The sequence below is a fragment of the Sabethes cyaneus genome, chromosome 2, assembly GCF_943734655.1.
Source record: "Sabethes cyaneus chromosome 2, idSabCyanKW18_F2, whole genome shotgun sequence".
NCBI lineage: Eukaryota > Metazoa > Arthropoda > Insecta > Diptera > Culicidae > Sabethes > Sabethes cyaneus.
The window spans coordinates 151322180-151347411 of NC_071354.1; the positions used below are offsets into that span (position 1 = coordinate 151322180).

General features: G+C 38.0%; 1 protein-coding gene and 6 non-coding genes across 8 annotated transcripts in view; 3 read left to right on the plus strand and 4 right to left on the minus strand.

Annotated features, from left to right (window-relative positions):
- LOC128738427 (peroxidasin) overlaps positions 1–25232 on the minus strand; it is a 285835-nt gene that overhangs the window by 109908 nt on the left and 150695 nt on the right. The window lies entirely within an intron of this gene.
- Positions 193–400, plus strand: LOC128738999 (small nucleolar RNA U3). Its single transcript, XR_008412144.1, has one exon. It is a non-coding gene; the product is annotated as a small nucleolar RNA U3 (small nucleolar RNA).
- Positions 3211–3418, minus strand: LOC128739004 (small nucleolar RNA U3). Its single transcript, XR_008412149.1, has one exon. It is a non-coding gene; the product is annotated as a small nucleolar RNA U3 (small nucleolar RNA).
- On the plus strand, positions 6366–6573 carry LOC128739000 (small nucleolar RNA U3). The gene has a single exon (XR_008412145.1). It is a non-coding gene; the product is annotated as a small nucleolar RNA U3 (small nucleolar RNA).
- Positions 11648–11855, minus strand: LOC128739001 (small nucleolar RNA U3). Its single transcript, XR_008412146.1, has one exon. It is a non-coding gene; the product is annotated as a small nucleolar RNA U3 (small nucleolar RNA).
- Positions 13756–13963, plus strand: LOC128739005 (small nucleolar RNA U3). Its single transcript, XR_008412150.1, has one exon. It is a non-coding gene; the product is annotated as a small nucleolar RNA U3 (small nucleolar RNA).
- On the minus strand, positions 15712–15919 carry LOC128739003 (small nucleolar RNA U3). The gene has a single exon (XR_008412148.1). It is a non-coding gene; the product is annotated as a small nucleolar RNA U3 (small nucleolar RNA).

Consider the following 25232-nt stretch of genomic DNA (forward strand, 5'->3'; position numbering starts at 1 on the left):
CAAAAGCTAATTTTCATTATTAGGTTTATACTGTTAATAAATACGTTCGTTGACATCACAGTCATTCATAAAAATAATTTAAATCGTACGTATCCAATCCCGGCAGCAGAGCAGAAACCGGCACAAAGCCAACAATCGCTAGCGTACAATGTTCGGTCGCTCTGGCATCGTCAGGGCGATGTTCGTACCGGCAAGACTGTGCTTCACAGGATCATTTCTGTAGGCTAGTTTTCACTACAAGTTTTTTCCAAAAGGAAAAGATTTCCCACCCACGATGATGAGACATTGTGACTTACCTGGAGCGTGAAAATCGGTCTGGTTGTGCTCGGTCAGTAATGACCAAGCCGCAGACTATTGATGATCGTGCTCTCTCGCAATGGTAGGTCGCTGTCTGAGTGGTTGTTTTGATATATTTTCATCTACCAATTAAAGTACGAGTGAACGGTGGGCCGACTACCTGCCTTCCGATGATTGATACTGAAAGTTCGTTAGTCCAGCCATTCTTATTCTTGCCAGGAAATTCTTCGTTAGTGTTTGTTTCAATTAGTGATGGGCAAAACGGATCATTAGACTGAACGGATCAGAGCCGGTTCATTTAGTCAAGGATCCGGATCTTCGGAACGGTTCATCGGATCTTTAGTTACACTAAATATATATTTGGGTTTTTCCCTATTTTTTGTGCAAAATTTGAGAAAAGAGCCAAGATTACTTCATGCAGAGAAAGAAAAACTCTGAAGAAGATTTTACGGAGAATATCGTCACGCATGCTTTACGTGTTTCTCGTAAAAACTAGTACTTTAAAACGGGTTTCCCTCATTTTGTTAAAATGCGTTATGGCTACGGAGACATTTCCATTCAAACCCAAATTTGAAAATATTGTTAAGGTGTACGAAGAATAGGACCATTAGGTTGGGAGAGTTTGGCTTATGGGAGAGTTTGCTCTAACTCTTTTATTCATACGGCCTATTGTCTATGATATCATGTTATCCTATACCTCGTCATTAGTCTACCTTCATGACAACAACCTGAAATAGAGTGAAGAGAACGAAGAGCTAGGTACTAGATAAGACATCAAATGAAATTCTAGATAGAACTGTCAGTGGCGATATAAAACCTAATGAAATTCGCAGCAGACTAAAAGTCGCGCGGGCAAAGATCCGTGTCTTAAAAGAAAAGATCCGCGGATCAGTCATTCTTTTTACAGATCCGGATCTTTTCAATGGATCAGGAGCAGATTGCCCATCTCTAGTTTCAATTGATTTTGTAATAATCTGACATACTTAATGATGCACGAAATTTTGCTTTTGCCTTACACTTCACTAATTGATTAATTCAGCTGTTCGTGCCTGAGTCCAGTACTATTCAATTTGGAAATAAACGAATATTTCTTTTTTGACGTAGGACCAGGGATGGTTTGATCACTTTGACACAATTTTGATTCATTTGACAGTACCGTCTTAACGGGGCCAAATATGACAAAGTTATATATGGGACATTGGTAGAATTATAATAGAAATAATAGAATCTATAATTTTGCTAAATAAAGTTTTGCTGTATCTTTTGTAGTTATAGCGCTACAATGCTAGTATCTTATTAGTGACTAAATAAACGTTTATTCATACGCTATAGCGTTGTAGAACCGTAACTACAAAAGATACAGCAACACTTTGTTCAGAAGAATTGTAGATTAGAACTAGTTCTACAAATGTCTCATATATAATAATGTCATATTTGACTCGGCTGAGATGGTACTGTCAAATGAATCAAAATTGAGTCGAAGTGATCGAGCCATTCCTGCGTAGGACTACGTATTTGTTTACTATACTGGGACTGGGTAGCACTTTGTGAAAACGAAAATAGAAGTGTAACCTTTGAATAAAAGATTTCAAATGCTAATAACTACTGAGCTACTGAATACTGCACAATTTATATGTCGTTGAATAGATAAAATGACCAGCAATTTTATAGGGCGTGAGAGAGCAATTTGAAAGAGGGCGTAAGAGGTGGGGGGCTCTTATTTAAATGAAGATTAAGATCTGCTTTTTACTTATGAACCCCCGACCACGTACTTTCAAAGCCACCATTGCATTCAATGAAGAATTGAATCTGAATATTTCGCTTTTTTCCTAAACAATGGCACTTACAGATTCTTACAAACATACATATGCCAGAAATGCAGTTTACATTAGTCATTGCGCTAATGATCTGTTATAGTCCTACGTCATCCTTTCGTACAACTCTTAGGGTTGTATACTTTGTAGTTTTTCATAAAATCCATTGTCTGTGGGCTCTACAGCCTGGAAAATCAATGTACGAGTTGAGTTAACGCTTCTAGCATGAAACAGAAATGGAAATTCAAACAATGGAATTTCCGACAATCGGCCGAAAGAATTTTCTTTTATTTTTGTCTTTTTCGTAAATTTTTGCTTGGAAAATAATAACGTATATATTAAAAGCAAGTACAGATTTGGATTTCACGTTTAAATTTTAAGTAAAAATGCCTTAATATTTTTTTCCTCGATTAAAAAAATCTCTTTGTTTTTTTCGTCCCCCCCCCCCCTTCAATGGCCCAACACCGGAAGGACAAAAACTTTATAAAATATTTGTAATGGCCTTACTTATTTATAAAAATGTTTTTTTTGTTTTCATGCATATCAAACCAATTTTGATCATATTAGCTCGTTGTATTCAATTGGAATTGTTCCTTAATTGCTCGATTAATTCAACTAATCGAATAACAATAAAAAATTATTCCAATGATATTAAATCGAATACTGCCAGCATGAATAGTTGAATTATGAAGGGAATAAGATGAATAATTCAGCTATAAATAAAGGTGTCCGTTAATCGTTTATACGCTTATTAGATCAAAGAGCTATAAATAATTCCACTTTAAATAAAGATATCCGTAAATCATTAAACCAATCGCATAAAAAAAGAAATATTCGTATATTTCTGAATCGAATACAACTACCACGAACAGTTGAATTAATCAATTAGTGAAGTGAAGACAAAAGCAATCAAAATTTCGGACATCATTAATCGTATCTAATTGTTTCAAAATCAATTAAAACAAACACTAACGAAGAACTTCCAGGTTAGAACAAGACTTGCATGACTAACGAACACATCATGATCATACTATCAATCATCCAGAAGGCAACTCGGTTCACTCGTACTTTAATTGGTAAATTAAAATATATCAAAACAGCCACTCAGACAGCGACCTACCATTGCGAGAGAGCACGATCATCAATAGTCTGCGGCTTAGTCATTACTGACCGAGCACAACCAGACCGATTTTCACGCTCCAGGTAAGTCACAATATCTCATCATCGTGGGTGGGAAATCTTTTCCTTTTGGAAAAAACTTGTAGTGAAAACTAGCCTACAGAAATGATCCTGTGAAGCACAGTCTTGCCGGTACAAACATCACCCTGACGATGCCAGAGCGACCGAACATTGTACGCTAGTGATTGCTAGCCTTGCTAGTCTACCTGTCTATCATGTCTAGCTTCTGTCATGTTTATTTTTATTACCTGTTATTTTAATTCATGTCAAAAGAATAATAAGGAAATGCATGTTACAACCGATAAATAAAATTAGGTAGTTTTACACGCATACACACTTTTCTAGGGTAAGGTACCATTCCGATTCAAACTTCGCACACTTCAACATAAAAGCACTGTCTAACTGACATGACACATTTTGCTTGCACACTAGCGCCCTCTGTTATGCATGTTGCGGAGTAGCTTGCATTTGGAGGGTTTTATACTGTAGGTTTTTACATTTGTAGGGTTTTAACTGTAGGTTTTTTACATTTGAATGGTTTTATACTGGAAACACGAAGCAACACTCGAGCGCCGCGGTGTGGACATGTTGCGAAACATGCTTTTTTGATAAATAAGTTGTTTTTGAATGGACGATGCAATTAACGCGAGTGTCTCTCGTCTGTTTGTCTGTGATAAAAGCATCGTTAACATCGTTAAAAGGATAAAATCATGCGCTTATTAATTACAATTCAAAGGAAAATTCTGAATTACATGGTGTTTTAGAAAACAAAGATTAAAATATCTCAGGATTATTAATTAGTAGTCCTTCCAATAGGGAATGGTAAAGGAAAGTAATAAAACCAAATGTGTTTTTTGTACTCTTAGAGCACAGACAAGGGATGTGCGATATTTTATCGATACCGGAGGTATCGATATTTTCATTCGATATATCGAGTATCCGGCATCGATATTTTACCATGCGATATTATCGGATATCGATACCTTTTCATCCGATATTAGAGGTATCGAAAGCTACAAAAAAGCCAGTTCTTCACGCATAACTTTTTGCCAAATTATCGAACTCGCGTTTTTCAGTTCTCAAGCTTCCAAACAGGCATGTCTAAAAGCTGAACCATACTGCATATCGCATTTGAAAAATGCTACAAAGTTTATTTGAGGCGGTACGCTGCTGCCGTGCCTGATAAAATGAACTGCACGCTCAAAAAAGCAACCGCAACCCGTTTCGGTGTTGTCTTTCAGACGTCGGTTTTTAGCACTTCGGTAGCACTCGGGATTACGTGTGCTAGCTTTGTAAAAGATCCTCGGATATGTGCTGGACGTGTTTCTTTTTGCTAGCATTAGGTTTTCGTATTCACGGCCAACTGAAATCAAGCGCTTCCATGTGTGTTTTTGCAAACTTGAGAATACTCTTCTACGGTGGATGCCGATATCAACGGACTGTTAGGTTACTTGTTTCCTGAAGCCACCACCGAACATCGTATCGTTGCAAGCGCAGATTGATTTCCAAGAACCATTTATACTGTGAACTGTGAAGCGAGCTACGCATGATAATTTGCTTTAAACCGATCCTGCTCCTGATCAGTTATTTATATTCTCTACCTAAAAATGCGAATCTCATAATCCAGCCATGCCTTGTGGCTTTCAAAATATTTCAGAAAATCGAAAAACTTTTTTATTACTTAACATTAGTTTATTAGATGTTTCCGGATATATGGAGCTTTACCGAAATTAGCTGAAAGGAGAGCTTTCAACTTGGACCCCAGGACCAAACATTTCGGCTTCACTCAAATTATATGCAGATGACAGTCTTGCCGATATCAGTTAACTCGCGTTGGCCGATATCAGTTAACTCGGAAATGTGTTAACCGGGTGCATTGAAAACTGGTGCTAAAAGTATGACAAATTCAACACCACCAATAAATTCCTAGCCACACTTCGTGTTTGTTTGCATGTATGAAAAAGAGATGAACTTGGTTACATCGTCTTAGGAAGCGGTAACGACCGTATAAGCTACGTTCGGTGTTTTGCCAATGTCTGATTCTAATTTGGAATTTTATTTCTTGAGATGTGGATTATCTTTAATATTTTCCCCCCTAGAATAACACAATGTGAATAAATAATGTGAGAAGGTAAACTTATGCGAATCTAAATTACATCCAACACTTTTCTGATTATAGGAGTTAATATAAGCATTTATGATGCTACTTTTGTTGAAATATAACAAACTATGAACTATAAAATCTTGCCAGGATATTTTCTTGCATTTTAGACCAATCTATTGAAAAATTTGTTTGAAACTGATCAGTTGTAGTCCTGGTGCTTCTAGTTAAAAAACGCCCGCCTGACGCGCCTGACCAATAAATCTGCAGCGAACATTGTCGAGTGGAACGTATACGGTATCTTGGAGGTGCGGAGATACCGACGATATAAACGAGGCAGGTGGCCGCATCGCAAGCCCGGGACGGATCGTATCTGAAAACTTTGTGAATATTTCGGGTTTCGATATCGGTGAATATCGAAGTATCGATATTTTGGTTGCGATATACTCATTACTCAGTATCGGATCGGTCCGATATATTGCGATACCAGATATCGATACTTTGGCTTTCGATTCCCATCCCTAGACAAACAGACGAGACACTCGCGTTAATTCCTTCGTCCATTCAAAAAACAACTTATTTTTCAAAAAAGCATGTTTCGCAGCATGCCCACACCGCGGCGCTCGAATGTTGCTTCAGGTTTCCAGTATAAAACCATACAAATGTAAAAACCTACAGTATAAAACCCTGCAAATGTAAAAAAACCTGCAGTATAAAAACCCTGCAAAAGCAATGGTACCTTACCCTAGAAAGGTGTGTATGCTTTCTTTCTACGTGTAAAGCTACCTAATTTTATTTATCGAATGTAACATGCATTTCCTTATTATTCTTTTTGACAGATATTATAATGACAGGTATTAAAAATAAACGTGGGAGTAGCAGCTAGACATGGTAGACAGGTAGACACAAGGCTAGCAACCACTAGCGTACAATGTTCGGTCGCTATGGCATCGTCAGGGCATGTTTGTACCGGCAAGACTGTGCTTCACAGGATCATTTCTGTAGGCTAGTTTTCACTACAAGTTTTTTCCAAAAGGAAAAGATTTCCCACCCACGATGATGAGACATTGTGACTTACCTGGAGCGTGAAAATCGGTCTGGTTGTGCTCGGTCAGTAATGACTAAGCCGCAGACTATTGATGATCGTGCTCTCTCGCAATGGTAGGTCGCTGTCTGAGTGGTTGTTTTGATATATTTTAATCTACCAATTAAAGTAGGAGTGAACCGAGTTGCCTTCCGATGATTGATAGTATGATCATGATGTGTTCGTGAGTCATGCAAGTCTTGTTCTAACCTGGAAGTTCTTTGTTAGTGTTAGTTTCAATTGATTTTGAAACAATTAGATACGATTAATGATGTCCGAAATTTTGATTGCTTTTGTCTTCACTTCACTAATTGATTAATTCAACTGTTCGTGGTAATTGTATTCGATTAAGAAATATACGAATATTACTTTTTTATGCGATTGGTTTAATGATTAACGGGCATCTTTATTTAAAGTTGAATTATTTATAGTTTTCCATTGAATTGAACTAATAAACTGATAAACGATTAACGGACACCTTTATTTATAGCTGAATTATTCATCCTATTCCCTTCATAATTCAACTATTCATGCTGACAGTATTCGATTTAATATCATTGGAATATTATTTTTGTTATTCGATTAGTTGAATTAATCGAGCAATTAAGGAACAATTCCAATTGGATACAACGAGCCAATATTATCAAAATTGGTTCGATATGCATAAAAACAAAAACATTTTTAGAATAAAGTTAATAAGAATTGTAGACTGCCTTAGTGATGTATAAAATTTTCATTTATTCTATTGTTAATTGTTATTTGTCAATCAATCATTTGAATGACGAACATGGCTTGGTTTGAATAATTTCGAATCAAATTTACACGATATGTAGAATAATAGCAAGCGTTTAAGTTTCAAATAATTGTCAATAAGTTTTTAGATTCCGCCAGTACTAGTATTCGTCAAGACACTTCGATAAATGAGTATTTATGAACTTAATAATGCTTTCTTTATTCTTTATCGGAAAAAGCCCGCTGGATTGGATCAATTTAAAATAATCAATGTTCATTCTCCAGCAGGCACAAAGTCTTCATCTTTACGTACCAACAGTTAACAAGAGCAGATGAAGCATGATGATACAATTGACAATAATAATATCTAAAACTTCTAAAATCTAAAATCAACTTGGTAAAAAAGATTACTTAAAAGTTACTAATAAGATCATTGCAAATTATTTTTTGTTTTGGAAAATGAATTATGAAACTAATGAAAGATATTTTATATCATGAAAAACGAAATTTTATCCGACCGAATAATGTAGATCCGAATATTAGCCGAAACATGGCAATTCAGTCGGTAGTAGATCAAAACAAACAAATCTTTGTTTTCATGAATGATTCCGACATATAAAACCACGCATGCTTATTTTTTGTCTTTTTTGTTAATTTTATCGTATTAGCTACTAAAGTGCATCATTTGAACTATGAAAGTCAGAAATGTCCGGTATTGGGAGCTGTCCGGCGTTGGGTGACTTCCCCCTGTACTTGTTGTTGATAAGCGAGCGGTTACAAGAATACGATATTTAACAGCACTTAGTTGCATTAAACACCAGGTAACAGTTAGTACAACATCAATCTGCAAAAATATTCAACTCCGCTTGCAGAAAGCCAGCATCTGATCGGTCTTTGATAAGAGCAAAGAGTTTGAAGTCAACCACATACGACAGTTTTAAGCATCTAAGTTTGAATTTGACGTCATTGAGGTAGACCGAGAATAAATACGGTCCAAGATGGCTTCCTTGAGGAACACCAGATGTCACTGCGAAGGATGGTGATGCACGGTAACCAATTTTGACGAACATTGAGCGGCCTGTTACGTAGGATTCAAACCACTTTAAGGTGTTGCTACATCAAGTCACCAAGTCGAAGTATTTGGATATCGCAAGTTGATGATTGATTTTATCCAATGCCGATGATAAATCTGTGTAAACTGCCACGATTTGTATGCGAGTATGTAATGATCGTGCGATAAACGACGTGTAAGAAACCAAATTTGTGTATGTGGTTCGTTTAAGTACGAATCCATGCTGACTGATTGTGAGATAAATATTCAAACACGATAACCTCAAAAAGCTTTGAAGTAGTGCATAATGATGCGATCAGGGCCCGGCATCGTCGAAACAAATAAATGAAACTGACTTTCTCTTACCTTCGCTTCATACATGAAGAGACTTGCTTCGTTTGTTGAACTGAACGTTTCAAGCAAGCTTCAGTTGAAGTTGATAGCTGTTTCAATTAACGACGGCAGAAAGTCAGGCACGATTTGTCGACATTGGCAAGGTTAACTTTAATATGCGTTGCATTGTAGGAATTGTTACTCAAATTCTTCTTCTTCTTCTTCTTCTTCTACTCAAATTCTTCTGAATATTTGATAGAAAAGTACTAATCAAAAGTTGAAACTGATCGTCATGACGAAGTGAAACCCGTTTTGCTGACGCTGACTGAAGCTAGTTTGAAACTGAAGCGTTGCTGCTTCTGTAAAATCCGAAGCTTCACTGCTTCATTTATGAGTGACGTTATGCAATTGAAGGTGACGTTGTAGGGCCCTGGATGCGATGCCTCGCTAATTCGCAATATTTTGCTTATAACCCTATAAGTAGATGGGAAAAACGTAGGAAAGTTTCTATATGGTGGGAAAGACTCCTGATTGTAGCGACATGTTGACAACTTAAAGGTTGGCAGAGCACACAACAGCACCTTTTTAGGATAAATGAAGGTTTTCCATCCGGGCTAGGATTGGATGGTAGAGTGTTTACATTTGTTGCAAGCATCCATTACTGATTGGTCAGGAATTGCAGGGTGATTTCATTAGTAAAGACATCGATGAATTGCGTGCGAAAGATTGCACATTTATTTTGGATATTTGTTGCTTCAGTGTTGCAGAACATAGTGGAGGGAACACCTGACTCGGTTCTTAGTTCGTATATATAAGGCCAAACCAATTTTGGCTCACAGACGGCGAAGGTTCGTTGAATGCGATTTAGGTATGAGTTATTCAGTTTCATGTTAAGCCGTTCGTAGTGTTTGAGCTGATTTGAACGGCTCTTATAACATTTTTAAGAGCTTTTCTTCTCATGAGTTTGAACAACTTCAGCATGCCGTTGGACCGAGGGACTGAATGAGTTCTAGACGCACAATTTTAGGTGACAACTAATCACACCTGCTAGCTAGCACCACTGTCTTCGAGCAATATGTCTTAGTTGAAATTGCAAAGGAATTGGTTCATTTTTAGGAAGAAGGTTTTGCGATAATTGTACCTAAGAACGTAACAGATTCGGCAGAGTTATCCTCAAAATTACATTTGGGAAAAACAATATGAAGATGTGGGTGGTGACGGATTTGTTTGACAAGTGTATTAGGAGCACAGCTAATCGAAAGCAAATCATTGGCCACCGAGTTCTGTTGAGGTCACAGTAGTGTAGACCCTTTTTGTTACACCGCATTAAATACTGAAGTAAAAATTTCCGTTTTACTTACCAAAATTATGGTTGTTCGTTAGCAGAATGCATTCAATAAAGGAAACCACCCGCAACCACGGGTGTTGATGAAGAGATTATAAAGCGATTTGGCATAAATCTGGTTGTGGATTCGAGCGGAAATAAGCTTTTAAATTTTAAATTTCGAAAACGAGAAACAAAGTTGTTTTACGGGCGAAACAGCAGCTTTGAGCATTGTGTTAAATATAACTGGTATTACATGCCAGTTATCGTGCACAAAATCTAATGCATGATTCCACCGTAGTTGACTCTCTGATATTACCGATTGGGATGATATGTCAAGTCAGAACTCAGAAGACACATAATAAGATATACAGTAGGATTGGGCAAAATTCTCGAAAGTATCGATAATTGAATATCAATATCAAATCCGCCGCTTTATCGATATCGTCGATATATCGTTCGTGAAGTATCGATATTAGATTTATCGATACTATTTAAGGCGGCATTAGAAAATACTACACAAAAAAGAGATTCATAAAAATTAATCAATAAAAACAGCTCTATTTTGGACACGTCGCTTTGTACGGAAAACCGCACTCGTGTACCACCTCCCACATCTGTTCGCGCCCGACTAAATCGTATGCTGCCCAGGAATCCACAAAAATATGATGGGATGTACTCCCGATACATCTGGATGACCTGCCGAAGAGTAAAAATTTGATTGGTAGTAGCACGGGCCTCGATAAAGCCCATCTGGTACTACTCTACGAACTCTCTTGCCGCCGGGGATAGACGACGCAACAAAATCTGGGAGAGCACCCTGTTAGTGGCTTTGACTAGCGTTATGCTGCGGTAATTACAGCAATCTATCCGAGATGGGACAAACCACACCCTCAATCCACTCGAGCGGCAGCCCTATCCCAAACCATCCAGTGATGTGCCGTTGCTGGCGGTTCTTGGCCATTCCTGCAGAGTTCCGCCGGGAATTGCTCCTTTCCGGTTCTAGCTCTTCTCGATCTCTGATCGAGATCCCACCCCTACCACTTTCACCGCTATTATGGCGCGTAAAAAGCTGGAAAGTCTTTGTTAATGCCGTCAACGCCCAATGCTACTCTCTGTGCTCTCTGGTAAATTCTGAATTGCTGAAAATCGCGTATCGTTTGCACTTACTGTTCAATAAGCGTTAAACATGTAAGTGACATTGTTCAAGGTTTTGCATAAGAGTCAATTCCAATAAAGTAAATTTGAGAATTAAGCTTAGTAGATACCTGAAAAGAAAACAGCTCCAGAAAAAATCCTCAAAATATTGCTTTCTTCAGCATTTCCTGGCCTAGTTTTAGCTTATATATGTTAAGCTGCATATCCCGCTTTATCAAAACAGTATCGGAATGAAATTATCGATTTAGCATAATATCGACGTCGTAAGTATCGATGAAATATATCGAAATATCGGCCTTCCAGTATCGATATCGCGGGTATCGATACGGTATCGCCCAATCCTAATATACAGGCGAGTAGGAGAAAGACATATGCGAAAGATGTCGCGAGAAAAAACAACTACTGATTTTTAATGGATATGAAATTGAAACAAACAACACTACACTAACAAAGAACTTCCAGGTTAGAACAAGACTTGCATGACTATGACTAGCAAGCCACACACAGTATCAATCATCGGAAGGCAACTCGGTTCACTCGTACTTTAATTGATAGATTAAAATATATCAAAACAACCACTCAGACAGCGACCTACCATTGCGAGAGAGCACGATCATCAATAGTCTGCGGCTTAGTCATTACTGACCGAGCACAACCAGACCGATTTTCACGCTCTAGGTAAGTCACAATGTCTCATCATCGTGGGTGGGAAATCTTTTCCTTTTGGAAAAAACTTGTAGTGAAAACTAGCCTACAGAAATGATCCTGTGAAGCACAGTCTTGCCGGTACAAACATCGCCCTGACGATGCCAGAGCGACCGAACATTGTATGCTAGTGATTGCTAGCCTTGTGTCTACCTGTCTATCATGTCTAGCTTCTGTCATGTTTATTTTTAATACCTGTTATTTTAATTCCTGTCAAAAGAATAATAAGGAAATGCATGTTACATCCGATAAATAAAATTAGGTAGTTTTACACGCAAACACACTTTTCTAGGGTAAGGTACCGTTCCGATTCAAACTTCGCACACTTCAACATAAAATGATCGTTAACATTACTAAAAGGATAAAATCATGCGCTTATTAAAAAAAACTTATTAAATCTCTGAATTACACGGTGTTTTAGAAAACAAAGATTAAAATATTTCAGGCATTATTAATTAGTAGTCCATCCAATAGTAAATGTTAAAGGAAAGTAATAAAACCAAAAGGGTTTTATTGTACTCTTAGAGTAAGACAAAACCATAAGGGGAAGAGTGAAAAAATAGATAGATTCAATAGATTAGATAGAAAAATTAGAGGGTAATTGAAGCAGCACTCAGTACATACTTAAAAAAGAACCGAATTTGCGAACGGACGGCCGGGGGGACTGGATGAACGGACGGACGGACGGACGGATGACCGGACAGACGGATGGCCGGACGGACGAGCAGGCGGACGGACGGACAGGTGGGCGGATCGACGACCGGACGGACAGGCGGGCGGATGGACGGGCGGACGAACGAGCGGATGGACGGACGGACGGACCGGGCGGGCGGACGATCGAGCGGGCGGACGGACGGACCGGGTGGGCGGACTCACAGGCGGGCGGACGGATGAACCGGGTGGGCGGACGTACAGGCGGGCGGACGGACGGACCGGGTGGGCGGATGTACAGGCGGGCGGACGGACGGACCGGATGGGCGGACGTACAGGCGGGCGGACGAACGGGCGGGCGGTCGATCGGGCGGCGGACGGACAGACAGGAGGGCGTACGGATGGACGGGCGGCCGAACGAGCAGACGGACGGACGGACCGGGTGGGCGGACGTACAAGCGGGCGGATGGACGGGCGGTCGGTCGGGCGGCGGACGGACGGACAGGTGGGTGGACGAGCGCGCGGACCCGTCTGTCCGCCCGTCCGTTCGTATATTCGGTTCATTTTTAATTATGTACTGAGTCAGTTACCTCTAATTTTTCTATCTAATCTATTGAATCCGCCTGCTCGGCCGTCCGGCCATCCGTCTGTCCGGTCATCCGTCCGTCCCCCGTCCGTCCGTTCATCCAGTCCGTCCGTCTGTCCGGTCATCCGTCCGTCCGTCTGTCCCCCGTCCATCCGTCCGTCCATCCGGTCCGCCCGGCCGTCCGTTCGCAAATTCGGTTCTTTTTTAAGTATGTACTGAGTGCTGCTTCAATTACCCTCTAATTTTTCTATCTAATCTATTGAATCTATCTATTCTTTCAATCTTCCCCTTATGGTTTTGTCTTACTCTAAGAGTACAATAAAACCCTTTTGGTTTTATTACTTTCCTTTAACATTCACTATTGGAAGGACTACTAATTAATAATGACTGAGATATTTTAATCTTTTTTTTAATCACTGTAATTCAGAATTTTCCTTTCAATTGTAATTAATAAGCGCATGATTTTATCCTTTTAGTAATGTTAACGATCATTTTATGTGAAGTGTGCGAAGTATGAATCGGAATGGTACCTTACCCTAAAAAGGTGTGTATGCTTTCTTTCTACGTGAAAAGCTATCTAATTTTATTTTATTGTTTTTGACAAATATTATAATGACAGGTATTAAAAATAAATATGGTACAAGCAGCTAGACATGATAGACAGGTAAACACAATGCTAGCAACCACTAGCGTACAATGTTCGGTCGCTATGGCATCGTCAGGGCGATGTTTGTACCGGCAAGACTGTGCTTCACAGGATCATTTCTGTAGGCTAGTTTTCACTACAAGTTTTTTCCAGAAGGAAAAGATTTCCCACCCACGATGATGAGACATTGTGACTTACCTAGAGCGTGAAAATCGGTCTGGTTGTGCTCGGTCAGTAATGACTAAGCCGCAGACTATTGATGATCGTGCTCTCTCGCAATGGTAGGTCGCTGTCTGAGTGGTTGTTTTGATATATTTTAATCTACAAATTCAAGTACGAGTAAACCGAGTTGCCTTCCGATGATTGATACTACGACTATGATTAGTGATGTCCGTTAATCGTTCGAATAATTCAACTAGTGATGTCCGAAATTTTCAATTATTCGATTACTGATTAATCGGTGAGCGTGGTCTGCACTAATCGATTAATTCAACTATTCGTGTCAGTGGTATTCGATTAAAAATATTCGAATATTTCTTTGATTAATTCGATTAATCGAACGATGATGAACGATTAACGCGCATTATTCGTACTCATTGAACTATTCGATTAATTCAACTACTCGTGCTGGCAATATTCGATTAAAAATTATACGAATATTCCATGTGTTATTCGATTAGTTGAATTAATCGAACGATTAACGGACATCACTAAATTCAACTAATCGAATAACTATAAAAATATTCGATTAATTTTAATCGAATACTGCCAGCACGAGTAGTTGAATTAGTTCAAAGGAAATAATATGAATGCGAATAATCCCCGAATAACGGCCGCTAATCGTTCATAATCGTTCGATTATCGAATTAATGAAAAAAGTATTCGGATATTTCTAATCGAATACCACTAGTACGAATAGTTGAATTCATCGATTAGTGAAGACAACGCACGCCGATTAATCGGTAATCGAATAATTGAAAATTTCGGACATCACTAGTTCTAACCTGGAAGTTCTTCGTTAGTGTTAATTTCAATTGATTTTGAAACAATTGGATACGATTAGTGATGTTCGAATATTTTATTGTTTTTGTCTTCACTTCACTAATTGATTAATTTAACTGTTCGTTGTAGTACTATTTGATTAAGAAATATACGAATATTACTTATTTCATGCGGTTGGTTGAATGATAAACGGGCATCTTTATTTAAAGTTGAATTATTTATAGTTTTCCATTGAACTAATAAACTAATAAACGATTAACGAACACCTTTATTTATAGCTGAATTATTCATCTTATTCCCTTCGTAATTCAGCTATTCATGCTGGCAGTATTCGATTTAATATCATTGGAATAATTTTTGTTGTTATTCGATTAGTTGAACTAATCGAGCAATTAAGGAACAATTCCAATTGGATACAACGAGCCAATATTATCAAAATTGGTTCGAAATGCATGGAAACAAAAAACATTTTTAGAATTAAGTTAATAAGAATTGTAGGCTGCCTTAGTGATGTATAAAATTTTCATTTATTCTATTGTCAATTGTTATTTGTCAATCAATCATTTGAATTACAAACATGACTTGGTTTGAATGAATTCAATTCAAATTTACACGATATGTAGAATAATAGCAAACGTTTAAGTTTCAAACAATAATCCATAAGTTTTTAGATTTCGCCAGTAGTAGTGTTCGTTGTGTTAAATATAACCGGTGCTACATGCCAGTCATCGTGCACAAAATTTAATGTATAATTCCACCGTAGTTGACTCTCTGATTATTACCGATTGGGATGATATGTCAAGTCAGAGGACACATAATAAGATATACGGCGAGTAGGAGAAAGACATACACGAAAAATGTCGCGAGAAAAACAACTACTGATTTTTAATTATTTGAATGAAATTGAAACAAACAACACTAACAAAGAACTTCCAGGCTGTAACAAGACTTGCATGACTATGACTAGCAAGCCACATACAGTATCAATCATCGGAAGGCAACTCGGTTCACTCGTACTTTAATTGGTAGATTAAAATATATCAAAACAACCACTCAGACAGCGACCTACCATTGCGAGAGAGCACGATCATCAATAATCTGCGGCTTAGTCATTACTGACCGAGCACAACCAGACCGATTTTCACGCTCCAGGTAAGTCACAATATCTCATCATCGTGGGTGGGAAATCTTTTCCTTTTGGAAAAAACTTGTAGTGAAAACTAGCCTACAGAAATGATCCTGTGAAGCACAGTCTTGCCGGTACAAACATCGCCCTGATGATGCCAGAGCGACCGAACATTGTGTGCTAGTGATTGCTAGCCTTGTGTCTACCTGTCTATCATGTCTAGCTTCTGTCATGTTTATTATTAATACCTGTTATTTTAATTCCTGTCAAAAGATTAATAAGGTAATGCATGTTACATCCGATAAATAAAATTAGGTAGTTTTACACGCATACACACTTTTCTAGGGTAAGGTACCGTTCCGATTCGAACTTCGCACACTTCAACATAAAATGATCGTTAACATTACTAAAAGCACTGACGAACTGACATGACATGACATAGAAGAAAGTCCTTTAAAAGCCATCGTCCTACACATTTTGCTTGCACACTAGCACCATCTGTTATGCATGTTGCGGAGTACCTTGCATTTGCAAGGTTTTATGCTGTAGGGTTCTTACATTTGTATAGTTTTATACTGAAAATTCTAAACAACAGTCGCGCGCCGCGACTGTGTTGGGAAACATACTTTTTTGAAAAATGAGTGGCTTTTGATTGGACGATGGAATTAACGCGAGGGTCCCGTCTGTGCTAAAAGGATGAAATCATGCACTTATTTAATAAGTCTTATTAATTACAATTGAAAAGGAAATTTTGAATTACACAGTGTTTTAGAATGCAAAGATTAAAATATCTCAAAAGTGTTTTATGGTACTCTTAGAGTAAGACAAGACCATACGGGGATAGAGTGAAAAATTAGTTAGATAGATTAAATAGATTAGATAGGAAAATTAGAAGTAAATTGAAGCAGCACTCAGTACATTTTTAAAAAGGCACCGAATCTGGAAAAGTTTTACCGAAAGCTAAACAGCCGACCGTTCGGTAAAATTTTTCATGTTACCAAACGTTACTAAAGATCCGTAAATGTCGATATGCACCGTTTAGCTGTTTAGAATTCGGCAAAATTTTACCGAATTTTTTAACCGTGTAGGTTTGAAGTTCGTTTCCTTTTACCGAATTACAAGATGTGCGTCTTGAATCAGGTAATCACTTAAATCAGACTATTACTTAGCAATCTGGAAGATCTGCAAACAGGAAAAACAGTGTCTGGAAAAAGTTGGATCGATGGGAAAAAGTTTTTGAGGAAAATGTTTTGTAAGTTATGTTCAAGACAGAGGTAGCATTTTGTCTCAAATTATAACTGATGAACTTTTTGCAAGACGGAGAAAGGGAAATTTGGCAAAAATCTGACATAATACCAAATATCTGAAAAATTTTGAGCTTCATCCGTTTGCCTGGTGCGTAATCAAAAATATAGCAAAATCTAGATTTGTCTGACATAATGGCAAGCGCTTCACACTACTTCACTACTACGGCTTTTTGTGGCGTTCAAACAACTATCATTTTTTGTGGAAATTGCATAGCTCGACGAATACATGCGTTGATTTTTGTAAACAATTGTGGTCTATCCATGATAAACGAAAGAAAATTTTGATATGACGAAGTGAAATCATAGAGAACATATTCGAAGGCTCGAAGGAAGTAATCAATTTTTTGTGTTTAAAATCTGTCGGTAGCGCCCTCCAGTAATAGTTTGCCAAACACATAAAAAATATACATGTGACTTTATCAATATTTCTATGTGCTGGAGTTACATAGCAGCGATGGCAGCGACATCAAGATTTAGTCTGCCACTTACTGCTCAAGGGGTGCTCTATTGAAGGATTACTCGTAGATCACATAAAAACCTTTTACACACTTCTCATCAATTACCTGGTAGTCTGTTCTCTGTAGCCAAATTGCCGTATGACGAACTGCTGCTAGAACATGAATATTTGTTTCACTGAAAAATTTAAGTTTCGAAATATTTTATCAATCTAAACGGGTACGGATGTATGGATGTAGAGGTATGAAAAACATTTTGTGTCAAAAACTTGAGTAGTTTCAGATATAATTGCTTTTAAAGCTCAAAATAATATATAGGCATGACAAAGGGGTCTGCTACCTTATGTGTAGGATTAACGAATTTTGACCCGATAATCCGGCAGTCAAACTAACGTCAGTGGATTTTTGAAATGTCGTGTTGTTTACATCAAAACGTAAACAACTCCGGAAATTTCCGAGTCGTAAATACGCAATTAATTTGTGTTGTACATACTAACTACTAAGTAATGCTCAATTTATTCTATAAAATACTTATAAATTCTTGTTTGGCTTATAAATAAGCGCAAAACGTTAATCTGTTTCAACAGAGTGATGAAAAATGGAACTCCTTGGCAAAATTGAACGCAGTTATAAGGAGCACCATTTACCATTTCCATTTAGTTGGAATGAGTAACATCTTGACTCAAATGAAGGCCCCCCAATGAAGACGGTGTTCGGTTGAAAAAAGCTAAGTATAATGCTTTTTAATTCGGAATTTTCCGGATTAGCGTGTTCCGGACCATCGAGTAGTCGGATTATTGGGAGTCAGATTAGCGGGGGATACTGTATGATTACTGCTTTGCTGGGACATGATGCTTCCAAAAACCAACAGCCAGCACTGAAGCGGGTAGGTAAATCCGCTTGTCTGCTCCTTTTGATATCTACTTCTTTGGGGGAAATCTTAAAGACGATTCCTTTTCAATTACAGGTAGTAATAATTCTAACTAGAATAGAATTTTATAAGGTACCCCGGGGCAATTAGGGCTAAAAAATGCATAGTTAGGGTTTATTTGACCGTGTAATCTATACCTATGATTATTTCGAAACTCTTTCAGCACAGAAACTCTTCAGTGGTATGACTGGTATCGAAGGTTTAATTACGAAAAAGCCCTATAAATTTACATGAAATGAATCTGGAGGACGATTTTCAAAATCAAGGCGATAGGTCCCGCTTGCCTCATTTACCAGGGCCTATATTCAAATTTGATTGAAAAGCATAAAATAACAGAAAATTGTGTACACTCAAGTACTTTTTTTACACGGTTTGTTATTTCGATTATTAAGAACGGGGCAACTTAGGGACCTTTCATTTATTTCTCAATACATTTGGGAGGGGCCCGACATTCATCACGTAGTTTGTAAATGGTCCATAAGTTACATCGTTCTTGAGTAATCGAAAAAAACAAACCGTGTTGATGTACAGCAACGTTAAAACATTGCAAGAAGCAATCCAAGATAATGTTTCTACGAATGGTTCATCCAAAAATGCCGTAAAAATCAGAGAGGTTGCGTACAAGACACGACCGCATATAGGTGACGCAGGACTAGATAAGTCTCTTTGTGGTAAGCATGTATCTATGCATGTAATCATTCGATTCTTCAAGTATAAAGGTTACATGCAGCACATATAGGGTTTGTTGCGACTGCAGGTTGAGAATATTCAATTATTTTCGAATGAATGTTAATAGCGCCTCAAATCTTACTTCACTATTTAGTTACATATATGTGTAACGCCCCTGGCCGGATTTAAGTCCCGGAAGATAGGGTAAGTTGTCCTATAGTGGACCCTGTACCTATAATGGACCCCAGGTACAGTTTCGGCGTTTATTAGCTTGTACTTCTTATTTCCGAGGATATATGACCTGAAACAGAAAGCACTAAACATACCACACGGCTCAGTTTATGAAATTATAGCGGAATTTAATGACTAATTAAGGCTTCCAAGTGGATTGGGCATATACCGATATGTCTAAAGCGTTTGATGCCGTTAGTATAAATAGCATCTTAGAGGCAGTTGAAGAGTTTGGCGTTCGAGGTTCACTGTATAACTGGTCAGTGTAGTATTTGAAGCAGAAAATACAATTTGTTAAAATACGTGGCAACAAATCTTACTCATTTACTGTAGACTGTGGAGTACCGCAAGGCACTCACTTAGGACCGCTGTTGTTCATGATTCTAATGAGCAAATTGCTTGATGATATCTCTCAATCAAGTATTCTAATTTACGCCGACGATGTAAAAATATTTTCACCTATCAATGGACGATTGCTTGAAATTACAGCTCGGCCTAGGACACTTTGGAATGTACTGTGAAAACCGTGGAATAAAAGTGAATACAGACAAGTGCACATTCTCCTTCGATAGTCACATTGATAACGTGATCCACTCAAACCACTCAAACGTGAAAACCACTCAAGCACTAATTAGTCCACTAATGATTAATTTACCCTGTTAACTAGTACTAGTACTACTAGTTAATTAGTACTTTATGGTAGCATTTGCGTAGATCTGCATCTGACAGATAATCAAATTGTATGGGAGATCTGTCAGGCTAACGCAAATGCAACCGTAAAGTACCGATTCTGCGCGAGCCTTTATAGCATTGACCTAGTTTGTCATTTTTGTTAAAGTAACCAAAACGCGCACGGTCGCGTTTATTATTTTTTTCGTAACATAGACAGCGCAAGTGTTTTTGTTTGTCAATATAGCGAGCCACCGCACACTTCCTGTATGTTATGTAGAAGTTAGGGCTGCACGATAGGTATGAAATTATTAATAAATTAGTCGTAAGTTGCCTGTCGACCCGTCAGGTCGATCAGGTGGAGTTTAATCTAGATTTCTTTCTTTTTGACTTTGAAGAAGTCCATGGGGAAGCACGGGCTACTCTGTATATGTATTTATGTATTTGATTTGATGATATCAAACAATTGTTATGTTAAAATGGTTTGGAAGTTCTGCAGGTTGAGCAATCTAAGTTTTTGCAAGGCGATAATTTTTTACAGTGTTTTATTCATTCTCATGATTGAAAGCTACTAAATAAGTTAAAGTTGTTTCCAAATTGTTTTGTACCTTACTATTTTATACCGAGTTGACAGATAAATAAACATTAGCATCACTACGGATCCCTCCTGCCTTATCTTGTCCATCATGTTCGAAAGAAGTTGCAAAGCAAATGAAACGTTCAAAACTATTCTCGGATAAGAGAGTCGCTGATTTTCCTCGCTTTGAGAATTCTGCGTCACATGACTAGGTTTAATGTTTAAATGATATAATTGGTTGAAGAATGGGGGTGGTTCTGCACTCTGGCGTACTTCCCAAGCACAGATATCAAATTGGTATAGGTTTAAGCGTGGTAATGAATCTTCGACCTGTTGGGACGGGGAGCTTCTGTTACTTTTTTGCAAAAAACACGTGTAAATTTTGATGACGTCTTTTCTTCGACCAATCAGGATGCGAGGATTTCTAGTTGGACAATGCTTCATTATTTTCAGTTTTTCAATAGTGTACACTTACGAAATTATAGCGTTCTCCATTTGAGCCAACTTTTAGAAGATATTCCGATCGATTGGTGCAAAAATATTGAAAATCGATCGGGAAACCGCTAAGCTATTAGCGTTCAAAACCTGACCACTTTTCGAGAAAGATTTTTTGGAATGACACCCTACCCAGGCAAACTTTGCTGTAAGACGTAGTCCTTCGTCAAAATCAGATGAGAAATCTCCCATAGGCAGATAACAAATGTTAAACTGATTTTTGGAAAAGGGTGGGACGATTAAGGTGAAGGTGAAGTCTCAATATTTAGTGTAATTTATGCCCCAAAAAGTAATAGAACCTATAGAATGCAATGTTTAGTGCTTTGAGTTGCAAAATCTTATTACGGCTAGCAGGTTTTTTGAACTGATTTTATTTTTTTTGTGATAGTTTTCCGAGTCTATGGGAGCAAGTTGGTACACTGAAGAAGGGAAGGGATGGGTGATATTCGGTGCCATACTGACTGCCATAAATGTACTCTGACGACCTTGTCGTTAACCCTCTAACGGGTAAGACCGTCTGTAGACGGCCTTCGCTTTTAGAGCTCCATAGCCGCATACGAAATTTATTTTCAATTGGCAATATGCAAAATGTGTTCAGAACAGATTTCTTGACATTTTGATACTAAAATCATAACATTCTGACCATGCACTCAAAAGTTATCATCTTTCAGAAACAAAAATTACGAAAAATTCCGAAAATAATTAATGCGCGAATATTCCCTTTTTTACTTTTGAAGGAAAAGGACATCTAGAAAAAAATGATTGACCTAAAAAGTTTTTCTATGAGTAAATTTTATGCATTATTTTAATTTTGTAATATATTTGAATTGAAAAAATATCTGGGCAGAGCGTTAGACATGAAAAAAGACAAAGAGAAATTGGATTTTTTCTTATCTGGCGCTCCTCCAGATAATTATTTTTGCATGAAAATCAGAACTTATGGTTTTTTTGTGTATACTTTCATGATAAAATAGTCATTAGCTTGATCGCATCGTTTTTACGGTTTTGCGCGTTAGAGGGTTAAGAGCTTGCTCCAGTTCAGCCACGGGTTGGCCCGGTATTGCAGAGTGCCGCCGGGATCAGACCACATAACCTCTAACATCAATATGTAATTTAATAGATTCTTTTTCCGTATGTCAGATTGTCAGCTGATGTTGGTGCGTGAGGGTGAATTCGTTTAACCTACCTGAAAATCGCGAGGGCGGCTCTCCGCTGGTGGCAGTTGGTGACACCGAAGGGGACGCACTTTGCGGGGTTGTAATTGCATTATGCGATGTTGTAGCTGCTAACGATGCTACATGCACCGACGGAAGAGTCGATGTTAACGATGAAAGCGCTACGTCAGTTCCAACAAAGAGGTCAAAGAGATTAAACGGGGTCACATTAGTAGTAGTTAGTAGTTTAATGAGCACCGGTGAGAAAGCAATGTGTCAGTTGTTGTTAGCCACATGTGGGGGCGGCCACACAGGATGGATGCATTAGAGAGAAGAGAACATGAAAAAGTTTAAAATTAGTTTAGCGAATAACTAAAGCGAATGCTGCTGCTGCATGTGAATAAGTTAGGCTACGACGTGCGAGTAGCATCGCACTGCAGATACCTATAGTAAAATGTATTTTAAACACGCAGTTATTAAAGAGTATTATGCGTGGTAAACTCAGTTTATGGAGTTCGTGGACATGTATTCACTCAAGTGGCTTTTTACGCGAAAATCTTGCCTTAATCAAAAAAGTGTAATGAGCACAAATTCTGTAAATTGAATGTAAATGTAATTAAATGTAAAAAATTCTTGTAAAAATGGTTACGTAAATAACAATCTAAAGAAATGGGACAGCTACACGAAAAAACTGATAGTCATAAAATGCAAATCTAAAAATATGCTTCATATCTTCATCAATTAATTTTTTAAATAAATGATGCTACCGGCAACCGATATCAGAACATTCGCAATTTTTCTCATCGTAGTAGATAGACTGCTTTAATTGAATTAAAACAATGTCAAAGAGGAATGGGGAGACACAATGGCTTTAATAGTATCATAACCAGAGAAACTACGAAAAACAATGCAGACCACGTTGCGACATTACAAAAAAAAATTATCGTCACCATCATTGAAAGTCACTTCCCTCGGTTTAGTAAATGGTGTATTATAACTATAGCTATTTATTGATTCTTTGTGAGGTTGATAACCATCCAAAATAATCACTGCACTTCGTGGGCCATCAATGGAAAGGATTATCGCACGTAATGCCCTTTTAACGGTACTTCGATACGATATTTTCAGGTCATTGATTTTCTGCCGAGTAAGTGCCCGTAAAAGCTTGCATTCGAAAGTTTTTAATCGCCTGCACGATTATATGAACCGGAGTCAGCTTTATTTTCACCTGAATGTGCAACATCAAGCGGCTTTCAGTATACCGTTATAATGACTGTTTTAATTTTCACCCACTGAGCTTGCTCTATCCTTTGGTCAACCCGATAGTCGATGAATCTGAGTGCTGCTTCGCACGACTACTGCCGCAGCGCACGAGGCGGGCCAGGATGTTTACATTCAATTTTGGTCAGCATTTTGGCGCATTCAAAATATTGCTATATATTCAATGATGCGAGTAATGTTTAATTTTCACGGGGGAACTTGATTGGTAATAGGAATTATGTGTTTTTAGTTGGAAATGAAATTAGTTGAATGTGCATTGAATAATTATACTCCTCACGGTCACGGGAATCAAAATCTGTTGTTATACATTCTACTACAAGTTGACTTTGAGATTGAAGAACTATTACAGCTTTGAGCTTTAGCTCGTTTTTACTTCTGCTAATTTGCATTGAAGCCACCAACACCAATAACTATATAGTTACTGTAATTTACCGCATTTTGTATCATTGCAAGAATGGGCTGCTTTATCACCGGATCTCAATCTCTTGAATTACTTTCTGCATGGGGATAAATGCTCAGACAAATTAGAAGTACAGAAGGTTACACTTTGGAATTGTTCAAGCACCAGCTTGCCGTGGCATAAAGAAAAGGTGGGGCACCCGAACTTTCAAAAGGATGTTTCGCCCTGAAAAAAAGGATTTTTCGCCCTTACGAATAATCGTAAGATGGCCAATCTATGATCACTTATCAAAAAATACCGACCAGTTGGGTTGAAAACTCCAGACTTTTGGGTGCAATTGGATTTAAAATCAAAGTTGAAACTGTACCAGAAATTAGACTTGGAACTGGACTAGAAATTAGTTTTTAAATTGGACATGAAAGCGGGCTTGACATATGGCATACAATTACTCTCACATTTGGATTAATTTGGGCTCGAAGCATTATTTCAGGCTTGAATTTAAAATTAGACATTTGAAATTAGACTTGAAATTGTTCACATCGCATTGCATTAACAGCAAGGAAAATGGCGTGCAAGTGGACACTCTTTACACAGACTTGAAAGCTGCGTTTGATCATGTCGATCACTCCATCTTAGTAGCTAAAATGCAACTTCTCGGAAACTCAACACTCTTTACTGAATGGCTGAAATTTTATCTCGTTAACCACTCGCTTTCTGTTAAATTAGGCCACATTGAGTCAAGCAGTTTATTACTATATCTGTTGTTCCGCAAGGGAGTAACCTGGGACCGCTGCTCTTTCAATGACGTGTGCCTTATTATCCCGCCTGGTTGTAAACTTATTTACACTGACGATCTGAAATTATTTCTTGTTGCCCAAACTATGACGGACTGCAATGCACAATTCTTGGATTCTTTCTCTGACTGATGCTTGCGAAAGTTATTGACTATTATGGTATGGAAATGTTCTGTAATTTCTTTCACACGTAAGAAACCCTCAAAATTGTTAAATTATACAGTATCTGGAGAAATGCTTGCAAGAATCACAGTAAGGATCCTATTGAATTACTAGATTCCCAACTTCCGTTTAAACATCACTATTCCCGTATCATAGCACGTATCAATATAAACGTTTGGCTTTACTATGAGGATTGCCAGAGAGTTTACCCACCCGTTTTGCATGCGGTCATTGTACTCCTCATAATATGTAGTCCTCATACCGAAATTTGGAACAACCGGATTGAAGTAGTACAGGCCAGATTCCTACGTTTCGGTC